This window comes from Protopterus annectens, chromosome 17.part0 (assembly GCF_019279795.1).
Source record: "Protopterus annectens isolate FY-2018-M chromosome 17.part0, PAN1.0, whole genome shotgun sequence".
NCBI classification, from domain to species: domain Eukaryota; kingdom Metazoa; phylum Chordata; order Ceratodontiformes; family Protopteridae; genus Protopterus; species Protopterus annectens.
The window spans coordinates 147,999,815-148,013,355 of record NC_056751.1 but is presented as its reverse complement, the minus strand read 5'-3'; positions in this window follow the sequence as shown (position 1 = coordinate 148,013,355).

The window sequence follows — 13,541 nt, the reverse complement described above, 5'->3', positions numbered from 1 at the left end:
AATAAAGTTACAGAATTACAACACGTCCGAATCTTTTTCAGTTTCCAATGCCGTTTCTGTATGCAGAATCAAAATCATAAGGACAAGTTTCCCTTTTGCTCATCTTACCCTGGTAGTTACCAAAATGTGCCAGTCGCTGCCACTTCATAGAGGAAATAGTACATTTACCAGAAAGAAGATGCTGCAGTAGCTTGTTCCATTAATTACACCTCAATTACCTGATGAAAAACACGCCAACAACATTCTGGTTAGCTTCTTATTAATGTTGAAGTCCAGGTTATCCTGATACCACTCTGTCCCAAATGAGGTGCCCGCAACCAATGGGTACTGAGTGCATCACTAACTACACCACAAATATTTACATTTTATCTCTTTTCCTGCTCTCTCACTAGCTGTGATGAGCAGGATTCTCAGCCGATAAGACCTGTAAGGAGCTATCGAGCTATATGCTCTCTGATTGACTTGGAACTTAACCACTGTAGAAAAAACTTCCCCAGAATCCAAAACCACAACAATTAAAAAATGAGCAAGGACTCCCAAAGCAACCAGACTGTTTACGTTAATAAACGGCACACTTTATTAAAGTAAAATACATAAAAAACAGCAGATTGAGCACTTTCATCCCCTCGAAGTGGGGCTTCATCAGAATCTGAATGAAAGCACTCAATCTGCTGTTTTTTTATGTGTTTTACTTTAATAAAGTGTGCCGTTTATTAATGTGAACAGTCTGTCAACGGTTGCTTTGGGAGTCCTTGCTTGTTTTTTACTTGACTTGGAACTTAAGCCTTTTAAAGGGAAAGAAACCTGCATTTTTGAGCCTGTCAGTACAATTTAGTTAGCAGGAACTGAACTGAGGACCAGTTTTATTGCAGCTGTGTCAGTTTGTCAGCGAGTACCTACCATTGTATCTTACATAGCTTTTCTCTTCAGTTTTTAGGATGGTATTCCTTCTGTGTGGAGTCTGCATGTTTTCCCAGTTCTGTGGGTTTTCTCTGGGTGCTCTCAGTTCTCACACATTTAAATGACATGCAGTGGATGGCTTGGGCAATTGGCTGTATATTTGAATGTAGTATGCAAGAATAATAATGGCAAGGCTAGCCATCTTGTGGTGTGATGATCACTAATCCGTCCAGCTGGCTTCATGTGCAGAAATGGGAAAAATGATGTTATGGATAAATGATTGGCTGTACATAACATGCAATCTAAAAATCATTCTTTCAAACTTCAGCCCAGGATGCAGAGTAACACAGAAGTTAGAATAAATATTCTAATTCTAGTGTGTAGAAAAAATGAGTAGCAAATACGTTTTGGAACAGACAGATATGAAAGACATGCGATAAGCAAGCACTTCACTTTTTCCAAGATTACCGGAGGTTGTGGATGACTGACTGGGAGATGAGACAGGACAGCAACATTACAAATATGACAGTGGAATGGGTTTGTAAGCAGAGAAAAAAAAAACTACAATCTGTATTCCATGAACAGCATTGCATAAATATATGGTGAACCCATTGAGTAAAAATGGCAAACTGCAACAGCAACAATCCTGTGCGCAGAAAACGGCAATGGAAATCAGCTGAGAAAGATTTGAATTTAAACTGTAAAACCATAACTTTAGTATTAAAACACATTTAAAACTCATATGACGAAATTCCTGAACAAGGAATGAAAGTGCTTAACATGTTATGTTTTAATAATAAAGTCACGGAATTACAATAACAAGTCCGAATCTTCCCCAGTTTCCAATGTTGTTTTCTGTATGCAGAATCAAAACCATGCTTTGATTTCATTGCGTTGACTCACACAGCCTCTTTGGTTGGCTGCCACAGTGCCTTAAGTCAACATGGGTGAGCTGTAAGCAAACTTTTTTTTTTTAATCCCTCATCTGAATCTTCAAGCTTGACAGGAAGACGGGCACTAAGTCGTGAAGCTAACAGCAGCTGTAACTTAAAACTGTACACAAAAAAAAAATCGGGATTTGAAGGGGCCACTCGGAAATTCGTGGCACCTCATTTTTTTGCCCTCAAAACAGGTAAATTCTGAGTAATTCAATGCGGTTGAGAGGTATGCCCATAACAGTTGTGGGTTTCTGACAAATCACTGGGATGATGTGAGCATTGCTATTGGTAAATATTGGCATTCATTTGTGTTTCAGACCTGAAATCTATCTGGAATTGTATGTTAAAGCAAGCCATGCCCCTCTAGCAGACTTCTATGCATATGACAGCCATATTTCAAAGATGTCACTATTGTTTGTCCTTTAACCCCAAACTTTGTCGGGAATTTTGCAGATGTCTTGCAGTAAGAGGTTGGTTATATCTCTCTCTCTCTCTATATATATATATATATATATACATATATCTACATATACATACATATGTATATAAGAGTACTACGGATATATAATTTTCCCATATGTTAAATGACTGTCGTGCATGATATGTTTGTTAAAAGATTGCAGATTCCTACAGCTTAAATGGTGTAGAGGTATGTTGCTGTGATTGTAGTGCACAGGGTCCTGGATCCCAGACTTGGAAGCGGTGACTTTTTTCATTAATGTTAAATGACCGGAATGCATGATATGTTTGTAAAAGCATTACAGATTCCTACAGCTCAGATGATGTAGTGGTACATTGCTGTGATTCTAGTGCACATCCTCCTGGGTTTGAGACTTGGTAGGGCTGATTATTTTGTTGCTGGGCAGAACAAGGGCTGATGGAGACAGAGCGATTAAGACACTTTTAAGCAGTTGTAAGTGGGTTTGCGCAGTTTTGCGGGGAGCTAAGTGATGCTAACAGATGGTTAAGCCCTCTTAGGTTCACTTAGCCGAGCTTACTCCTGCTTACACCTGTGCTAATTTTAATTAAAGACAAGAAAAAGGGGTGATAGGAAAGTGTTGAAATGGGGGCAAGCAGGGGGTAAAGCATGAGGAAAAGCAGCTAGGGATGTGCAGGATGAGTGTTGAAAAAGGCCATGCCTCTACATTTCATCTGCAGAAACAGCTGTGAATAATGTGTAGAATTTGGAATTTACAGCCTCACACCCAACAGGGAGGGGTGTTGGTGACAGACATTTGCAGAATAATCTGTGAGTAGATTGATTAGTTTCACTGTACATGGGGGTGAAATGTAGAGCTATGTATGGGGCAATTTTTTTTTGTGGGACAGATGCCTTTTTTTTTTTTTTTTTTTTTAAGGTGAGAGTAGGATGTTGGGGAAGGGCTGTAGGTATGTTTGTGGAGGTAGGTTGGGTAGGATAGGTTGCATTTGCAGACAGACAAGACAGACAAGACAGCAGACAGGGGCGGTATATGACACATGAGGGGGGTAAACACCTTTGACGGGGATGGTGGTTGGAAATCCGAAGCCCATAAGCCCCCAAATGGATACAGTGGGACTGAGGTCCCCACCCATGGGCAGTCACCAGCGCACCTTCACGGACCTGAAGGTGGCTGTGCTGGGGGCTAGACAGGAGGGGCAACCTCCCCCTTGAAGTGTGCCGGGTATCCCTCCATCTGGTACAGCCAGTCATCCAACTCTGTTTGGATGACGCTGTGCACCATACCGCGGAACTGACTGCAGGTGACAGGCTCCTGTCTGTGCCTGCTCCCAGGGGGGGACGGGTCCCATCCCCTGAGGCAGTTCCACCCAAAGGTGGTGCAGGACCAACAGACGAAGAAGCCCCGGGTTGGGTCCCTGATGTGCTGGGGCCCAGTGCCATGGCCAGATGAGGTGGGACAGGTGGATCCATAGGGATCTGAATTCCTAAATGTGCTATGGTGTGGAGGGTTTACAAAATATGTTTAGTCATGAACAACACATTTAAAGATTAGTTATAACAGCATGCATGGGTATTCCAATTAACCCCATAAACAGATTTGAAACAGTTGCATAGCAAACAGAACACATGCATAAATGGAGCAACGGTATGCATCGTAACACCATCCCAGTAACACTGACGGCAACAAGCCACCAACAATGGTATTTGAACAAGGTATATTAACATGCAACCAATCAAATATATGAACAATAATAGAAAACAAGTCCCAACATTAGGTTTAGAGGACAACATACCTGTAGTATATGAATGATAGTATTGATCCAGATAAGGGGTGGGGGGAGAGACAAAAAGTCCATTAACAACTGTTTATGCTTCTATTTTTCACAACAGTACTGCTCAATACTCTATGGATTTGCCCTCACTTTACATCTACCTATAGCCCATAGCTTCTGTAGCACAAACATACCTATTAAACTGTCAGCCTGGAATGGTATGGGGCAAATTGTGACAACTCTGGGTATATGACTAGAGGGGACTTGTACATGTCAGGGTTACATATCTGGGACAGAAGGGGTACCCTGAACTGCTGTTATGTGAGTGTGCTACTGCCATACTTCAACTGGTTTCCTGTTTGTGTCCAGGGTTATTGGCAGTAGTGACCACTAGCCGTGTCAGAGTGTCACTTGAGAGACATGTATCGGGAAGAGTGCATGTTGTATGTACCTATCCTGCTGTCATTTGCAGGCATGTGGTGGGACAGTTGAACAGTTGCACACAGTTTATTAGTACACCCTTCATACAGCTACTATCAGCATTTCCTTACCTGTAAAACCTGTGCAGCAAATATCTGTTAACACTACCTGACTGTTTTTACATTTATTCCTGATTCCTTTTGTGTAGATATGCACACATCTTAGTACCACTCCCTGGATTCAAACTGTGTCTGGGTGTGCAAAATATCAACTAAGCTATTTTGCATCATACTGCGCTTCTGGGGAACTGCTGTTTCTTGTTTCACTGGTTTCTGCCTAATAGTCTCATGGTTAGACAATCTGAACTTGTAATCTTGAAGCATGTAATCTGGAGCATGGTTGTCCCTAGAATCTTGGATCCACTAGTCCAAGAGTGCCCCCTTCCTCTGTTTTAGGACGGCATAGTGGTGCTGGACCTTCTCACTAGTTCAGGGGATGCTAGTAGCACTGGTGAGATCATGGGCGAGATGGTCCCAGGCCTCCGCTTTATACCGTGAGCCCTGGTACTGGCCCTGCAGCAGTCTCTTGTCATGGTTATTTATGAGGAGTCCAGCCATGACCCTCAATTCCAGGATGCCTGGGCATTGCTCCCTAAAGCGTGAATCCTCACCTATGCCAGCCATGGTTCCTGCACAGGTTGAACAATAACAGGTACTGGCTGTGTTCCCTTCTGTGTGGTTTAAATAAGGCTATATTCCCACCCTTTGCTGTCATTGGTCGATTTTGAAAATGCTGAGTACAGCTTAGCAGTGTGCAAACCCGGTAAGCTGGTTTTAGCAATGCTTAAAGGGGAAATTGTTGAGCATTGCTTAATAGTGTGCAAATCCACTTAGCTGAGCTGACTGCTGCTTAGCATTCATGTCTAAGCAATGCTTACACTGGCCAAGCATAGCTAAGCACTCACTTTTAATTTTTAAATCTATCAGAATAATGACTTCATTTAGCAAGTGTACATGATTTACTTTACATGACTTGCCTCTATATGCTTTCATTATATTACAAAGAGGTGTGACTATACTGTATGGTACACTTATGTATACATGGGTGGTTTCACATGTTATATGCACTCACACTTCCATTTTAGACCAGCTATACTACCCTGGTTGACAAATATCAATTACTACATTATTTAAAAAAGAAAAAATAATTTTAACACTCCTTTCCTATGTAAAAAGAAATGCCTGTTTTCGTAATCAAACTGTGAACACCTGCATACAAAGCCGGGTCTCTAACCACTACACTATCCCAGCATTAGGATTTTAGCTGTATATTTTTATTTATTCCCTAACCCTAACCCTGTTTAAGCAATGCCGGGCAGAGGACCACAATGCACACACCTGCTCAGCTACACTTAAACATACCTTAGTATGGAAAAAAATTATTTTTAATTATTTATGGCCTTGTACAGCTTTGTTACTCTAGGAGGTTAAATTCTTTTAGAGTACAAGGGGTGCGTTATACATGTGTGCACTACTTAAACACACCCCCTGCGCTCAGTATTCTTTGTGTCCATTTAGTCTTAGCAGCAGCATTCCTTCATGAATATGCAAGGCATGCTGCTGTTAATGCTAATGCTAAATGGACACGGTTCACTCTGTGCAGGAATAGCACTACTCCTGTATGGAGTTTATTAAATACCAAGGATAGTTATGCCCACATACAGCACTGTCACTTTGCTTCATTTTTGCTTAATGTGCCCTTTTTTGTCCTTATTATATTCATTTTGCTCATTTAAGCCCTTTTCATGCCCAATGTACTTTTCGTGTGTTCATTTTACTCTAGACCTGCCCAGCTTTGCCATACACACTCGTTTTACTTTAAACATGCTCATTTTGCTTTACTGTTAATTGTTTCATCGAATACTTTTATCTTAAACACTTTCTTTAGTTAACAAACCTTTCATGCTTTCCGCTTGCCTGATAATGTGGTTTGTGCTCTTGTAATGCCCCTTTTTTGTCTTTCTTATCAAATAAATAGTTTGTGCTATTTCTCATTACCTTTGATTCTTTCTGGCTGTGTTTATGCTCTTTTCACTCAGTTTTACCTTCACTTTGATCCCAGTTCTGACACCATGTCACTCTCCTATCTAGGACACAATGTAAGAGTCTTCCTTGGTTCTGTTTAAGCAGATTTATTTTATACAAACACATTACTATAGAGGCTTACTAACTTTTACTTAAGTAACTTATATACAAACTACCACCTGTGAACATGCATGCTCTCTTTCTGGCTGCTCCTTCAAAATGGCACTAGGGATTGCACATGTCCGCAATTTATACATGCATGTACAGTCTTGTATGCTTCTTAAAAATATAGCAAGCACACACTTGTTGTCTGATCTACAGGGGTGGTAACCCTTCTAACCATGGCTCCATTGTAGCATCCCTCACCATATCCCATTATTTGTAAGGAAGAAGTGAGTAAAACAGCTTCAATTTTTCATTTTTCATTTAATGGTACAACAAGCATGTCCACCATTATTTGTTCCTACATGTAAAATATTTTGTTCACTATGGCCTTGTCTAGAGTCAGCTCATGGGACAGAAGGAGAGTCCTACTGAACCTGTTTACCAGTACACTGGATTCTCATGGAATATGCACTGCCACTAGATGATGTTGTTGTATGACAGTTTCTTATGAAAGGTTCCCAGTGTTCTGCAAAAGGGGAAAAGTAAGCTCCTGCTCGCTTCTTGTATTATACTTCCAATATGTTGTCTGAGATTAATGCAAGAGGACCTTCGTCATATAGTTCAGAAAGTATTGCAAGGCTAAAACAGCTGCCCACAGTACCAGTACATTGATGTGAAAGACTAAGAACCTTGTATCATCTCGCCTTGAAAATGCTTTACCATGGGAGGACAGCTGCATCTATTGTAAGTGCTTGTGAAGGGTGAGAATAATGAAATTACTTCCCTTTTGCTGAGTTGGAGACATAAAGCCACTCACTACTAAATGTGTTTAATGAATCTCCTTGCTAAGTTAATCCTGTGAGAAACCAGCTGTTTATGTTGCTCACACTGAAGTCTGAGGGCCCACTGAACTGGCCTCATGTGGACTTATATATAAGGTATTGTGGAAATGGTGGAAGCCATGTATCCCAAAGGTGTGAGGATAAATTCTGCTGTCATCCTTCTATTAGCAGCAACTGATGTACCACCTGTTGGAGGTTGGCAACTTTGTCCTGTCTAGGTATGTTCAACACTGGATGGCAGCCAAGATATAACCCAAAAAGTTAATGAGCTATGTTGGTATGATATGAAACGTGTCTCTGTTGATAGTGATACTCAGTGAATAAAATAAATTGGTCAGAGACACCATTTGCTTATTTAATGCCTCTCGTGATAGTGCAGCCAGGAGCCAATTATCTAAACAGGGATTCACCTTAGCTCCATGTGTTATGTGAGGAGCTGCTACTACTGTGATTCATTGGGCAAATGTGTTAGAGGCTGTGAAAAAACCAAATGGTAGACATCTCAACCAAAAGTGAATTCTGAAATCATAACAAGCTGGACACAGTTATGAGTGACTGTGATATTGTGTGACTACCACCACTCTCTGAAATGGCATCCTAGGACCAAACTGAGAAAATACATATTAGACTCCTTCAGGAAATAATGAGACACTTCTGTGATTTTGTTTTGAATGTTACATAAACATTAGACGGCTAGATTATGTCTTGTAGCTTATAATAAAAATCAAAAGGAAATTGGCATTATGGGGCTCTGTAGTTTCTATCTTAACCAAACAGGTGATTTCAGATTGCAAAAATATCTCTCAACTTCTTTGCTTAAGAATTCTGGACAAAGTCCAAACTAATGGGGAAAAAAGGCCCATAACCAAGGATGTTTGTTAAATAGTACTGTAATCCATGTAAATGTTAATAGAACAAAAGTTTTGCATCAACGTGCATTTTCTGTACAATACAAAGTATGAAATCCTAATGCATAACCTTATTAGCCACCTGTAATCCTCAGTAATTTACCAGAAATATAAAACTTTTATGGGGGCCAGGGCAAAAATATGAGGTAAAATCAAGGACAGCTAAGAGGTATTTCAAACGATTTAATATGGACCTCTGACAGCCAATCCCCTAAACTCTAAAGTTAAACTATTTAAAGCTATTCGTGTATAACTAACACAAATCCATCTAATTTTAGGACAAAAACACAATTTGTATTGTAGTTTATAATATCTTCTTTGAATAAACTGTGATTATTGGAATCAGACACATTTTGATTAAAGTTCTACAATAGTCAGGAACACAAAATACATATTTTAAATATGTTTCCATCGCACATGGAATAATAATGCCTCTTCATCACTCTAAGTGGGTACTAATATTTTATGGTTTTCCAATACAAAAATGCTTCATGTTGACCTAATGTTATTTTGTTAAGACCTCTTCAAAACAAAGTGCACTCTGTGCCCCCAAAATGTAAAACTTTTTGACATGCTTTTTTATGTGCACTGTTCCCTCTGTCAGCTTAGAATGGGCATACTATGATTTGCTGCATTATTTGTGAACATGATGAAAAGAATGTCATTATATATTTTTAGAGACTTAATTTCAGTTAAGTTCTTTGTCATTTCCTGATTAGAGTTCTATGTACCCTTTCCTACTGCAGCACCAACTGCAGTAGTATAGTTACTTTGAAAGAAAAAATATTCACTGCAGAAACCATACCTCACAACTTCTCAGATTCTTTCCTTGTGATTCAGGGACAAAACCAAAATTAATTGGGGGAAGGAAAGGCTAAAACTATGGGACATTTTTTACATTACTGTAATTCACTAAAAAGTTAATAGAACATACTTTGTTTCGGTATACATTTTATGATTAACAATGATAATAATTACATTTTAATGTTTACTATTATTGACTGCAATGCTAAGTGATTTATCTCCCCAAAAATATATATATATATTTTATGAAGGATATAGCAAAAATATGAGGTAAAATCAGGGATATTCTGCAAATCAGGAACAGTTGAGAGGTAAGACAGGAATTGCTCCTCACTCACTAGCCTTGTCAATCAAAAATGTCAAGTTTCCTGTTTTTCAAACCTATGTTGCCAACTAAGTTGTGACACATAAATCACATTAGAATGCTAGCTTGTATCTGAACAGCAGTAGTTTCTGTGTTCCAGCAAAGATTTAAATAAGTTTACCTTTCTTAATACTCACATACTACTTTTTAAAGTCATTGTATAGAAAGAATTTAGAGCTATAAACACCTTAAGGATATCTTGCTATATGGACATATCCTGGCTGAAACCTGAAAAATAACAGGCCATAAGGTTTAGGAAACAGTAGGCCAAATACATAAACTGTGCTGTATCTACATATACTAAAAGAGTGACTGAATAAAGGGAAATATAGTACAAGATAATTAATGATAATTAAAAATTTGTGCTTAGTCTGCCAATTTTATTTAGTATGGGCTGAATTATCAAAAAATCCAAATATCACATGAAGGCCTTAAGTACAAATTCCAAAAATGACTAAACAGGTATTCTGCAAGACAAATGTACTACTCCAATGAAAAACAATGCTAATTTGATTGACACTATAATCCGTGTAGCTTGTGAATAAAATCAGCATTTTGTTCAATTAGTTTTAATAAACCAGTTTATCAGGCATAGTCACCTTTGACTAATATAGGCATTTATCATCTATCCTTAAACTTTTAAAAAGTCAAAAGGAATATGAAGTCATTATGTTATGGCACACTCTTTCACTGTATGATAAATAAATCACATAATATCAGCATCTCTGTTCTAGTTTACCTAATATTTTCTGGCCACTGTACCATACGATATCAGAAAAGATGCACCAGTAAGTGTGACAGTCAGAAGGAAAGAATCTTGTGGCTGTTACATGTTTAAGGTTAGCTTTTTTATTGCAGGGAGATGTTTTATTGGTATTAATGATTATCTGCATTAGCCACTGATGTTGGGTGTATGTTTGGAATGGACGTGGAGCTTTTATTTTATTGCTTCAATGAAATGTAAATTGCTTATGTGTGAAATGTTTCATAATGTTGGTTTTGATAATTTTTTACTATTTTATAGTTTGCAGTGCAGTTTGGGGTATGTTTCTTTCCTAATGAAGTTGTGATCCACAAATTTTTAAAATACATTTTAATTTTACTGTTGTCTATTTTTAAAGAAGACAGTGTTTTCTTGGTGTAGGAGGTTATTTTTTATGATTCTTGTTCACTTCTGGCAGTCATTTTTGTGATTTTTTTTTATTTTGCTATGACAGGATAAGTGGTTTTCACTTTATTTAGCATTTATTGTTTAATTATTTTATGTGCTTTGGTTTCTTGCATAGTTATTTGTTTTAGCACATGTTTTTTGTATTGTGCATAAGTTATATATTTTTATGCAGTCACAGCTTATGTACATTTGCTTTAATTTTATTCTTGCAGTCATTTTTGTGAATTCATGTAGTAAAAGAGTAAGTATTTTTCAACTTACTTAATATTTACTGTTTCATTATTTGTGTGCGTTTGATTTCTTGCATGGTTATTAGTTTTATGAGGATAAAGCCTGTGTACTGTACATAAGTTGCAGCTTGGTTTTGTTATGTTTTTTTTTTAGTTTATAGATAGATAGAATGATAGATACAGGTATATATTTCCTTTAATTAAATTCTAATTACTGGGTTTTATTGTTAATGATTTTGTCTGGATTTAATTTGATGCTGTGGTTATTATTTAGTGTAGGCAATTATCCCATTTATTCTCTATCAATGTGGTGAGTGTCAGCTGAGAGGGCTTTCCTCTTTTTTCTTAGTTTCACCTTCCCTAATACACAAACCAGATGATGCATAAGGGAGTGGCATGCAATGGAATGATCACATGTTTATTCTTCTACAGTCAGATTTAATTCCCAGTACCAGGTATCAACGTCACTTCCCCTATTACTCTTCCATTCCCAAAATCAATTTTATTTTATTTTTTAATCAGCGTTGTTTTTTTTTTTTTTTTTTTTTACATTTTGTTTATTTTGATTTGTCAGTGGCAAGTAAATAGGTCTGATGAAGTTCTATGCATAGAATAAAAGCACTTACCATGTAGATTTCAATTGATTAAAGTTTTAAACTGTGTAGATTTTAATTGATTAAAGTTTTAAGTTTGATAATGTTTATTTGACTCTTTTTATAAATTTGTTTTAACAGTTTGATGTAGAGTTAGTAGGCAGCCTTTATTGTTTTTTTTTCAGTGCAATGGTATTTGTGTACCTATGTGAGTGTACCTAAATTGTCTAACTTTTCCCTGCATAGCTGTGTTTTATGACCTCTTGACAAACAGGATCTCTAAAATCAAATTGAGATGATATTTGTATTGTCAAAGCTGCTTTGAACACTGCAGTAGTTAATATTTCAGAAATGTTTTTATTTCCATATTCTGGCTCTCTCACTATGTTAAAGGAAAATGTATAATAAACTGAAAACACATATATTTTCAAAATATATAAATGCATCATACTCATTGAAAGTGCTTATTACAGTTTAATATAGCATACCAACAAAATGCCATTGTGAGAACTTCCATACTATTATTTTGACTTTATGTTGTTTTTAATCTCTTTGTCTTACTAGAATGAAGTCTGGGACACTATAATATGACATTGTCAAGACATGATAAATTAGACTTCTTCATTATCCTTTTTGTTACAATGACAGTGCTGTGAGTGACATGAGTTTGAAATGTCCCCTCCTCCATTTTCCCGAACTAGCAGTGCTGTGAGTAACTGGCTTTTTAGCTGACCTATGAAATCAGAGTCAGTGTTTTGTTTTAACTGATTTTTTTCTGATTTGTGCCTAATTTTAAGCTGGTAAAATCCTTTCTTGGCTCAATTACATTTTCTTTGAGTCAAAAGAGGTAAAATGCAGTGTTTTGTCAGGTATTTAAAGCTGCAGTCCTTAAAAAAAATCCCATGCATTCCTCCTTGTACTCTTCCATGGTATGGAAGTTGTCAGGTCTGCTCATTGACTGGTGGCTGAAAGTTGTCATTTCAGAACAAGTTAGTAAGGCAGCTGATAGTTGCATGTAGGTCTAATAGCCCTACTAATTCTATAGTTAAAATGATAAAAGAAAAACATGTGCTTGTCAAAACTGTTAATTGTGTAGTTAAAAGGATGAAATAAAAATGTCACTGTTCAAAAATGACAGCATATTCCAGTTTGTGTATGTAGTACTGTAGTAGATTTCATCCTAGTTCCTGGTATGAAGATATTTGCAACAACAAATTATATGGAAAAGAGTTTCACTTTAGATATGTAAAGCATTTTATTGTTTAGCAAGACAGTTGCTCTATGAAAAATTGTGGGTAGTGACCAACACTGAAACTATAGAATCTTTACTGTCTAGGCTAGGTCATGGAGGTTAAGAAAAAAATCCTTGTTGAAATAATGTAAGACTTCAAAATTAAAAAAAATGTGGGTCTTCATGATCTGTTTTAGGGAACTGTGGAAATGGTAAAAAGGGTTTCTGAGTACAAAACACCTGTGTGATATCATATAAAGACAAAACAAATTAATAACTCTGGGATAAAGTTAATTACAATGGAGGGTAGAGTTAACATTTAGTTGAAGGTCTATTACATGGTCTTTTGACTAACTTTGAGTGCACATTATGTTCCAGAGATATTAAGGGCTAGCCATCAAAGCTTGTGAATCCAGATTATCTACAAATGTGTTTTAAAGGAACTTGAGATTTTTGACTTTAGCTGATAATTGCTTTCTTGAAATGATTTGGCAGCTTTTACATGATGATAGGCATTTTCTGGAACATTTGATCCCCCACACCTATATATACTATTACTGTTATTTAATTATTTCCTTTGTCAGCATTAACAAATGCATAAGAAAACTGTTTTCACAAACAGTATATAGCCACAGAAAATATGCATACAGGTAGAATATGACAGTTTAAAATTCTCAATTCAAAGGGAATTTTTGTATCGACAACATACAGGCATCAAGGCAGCAATCACAAGTATG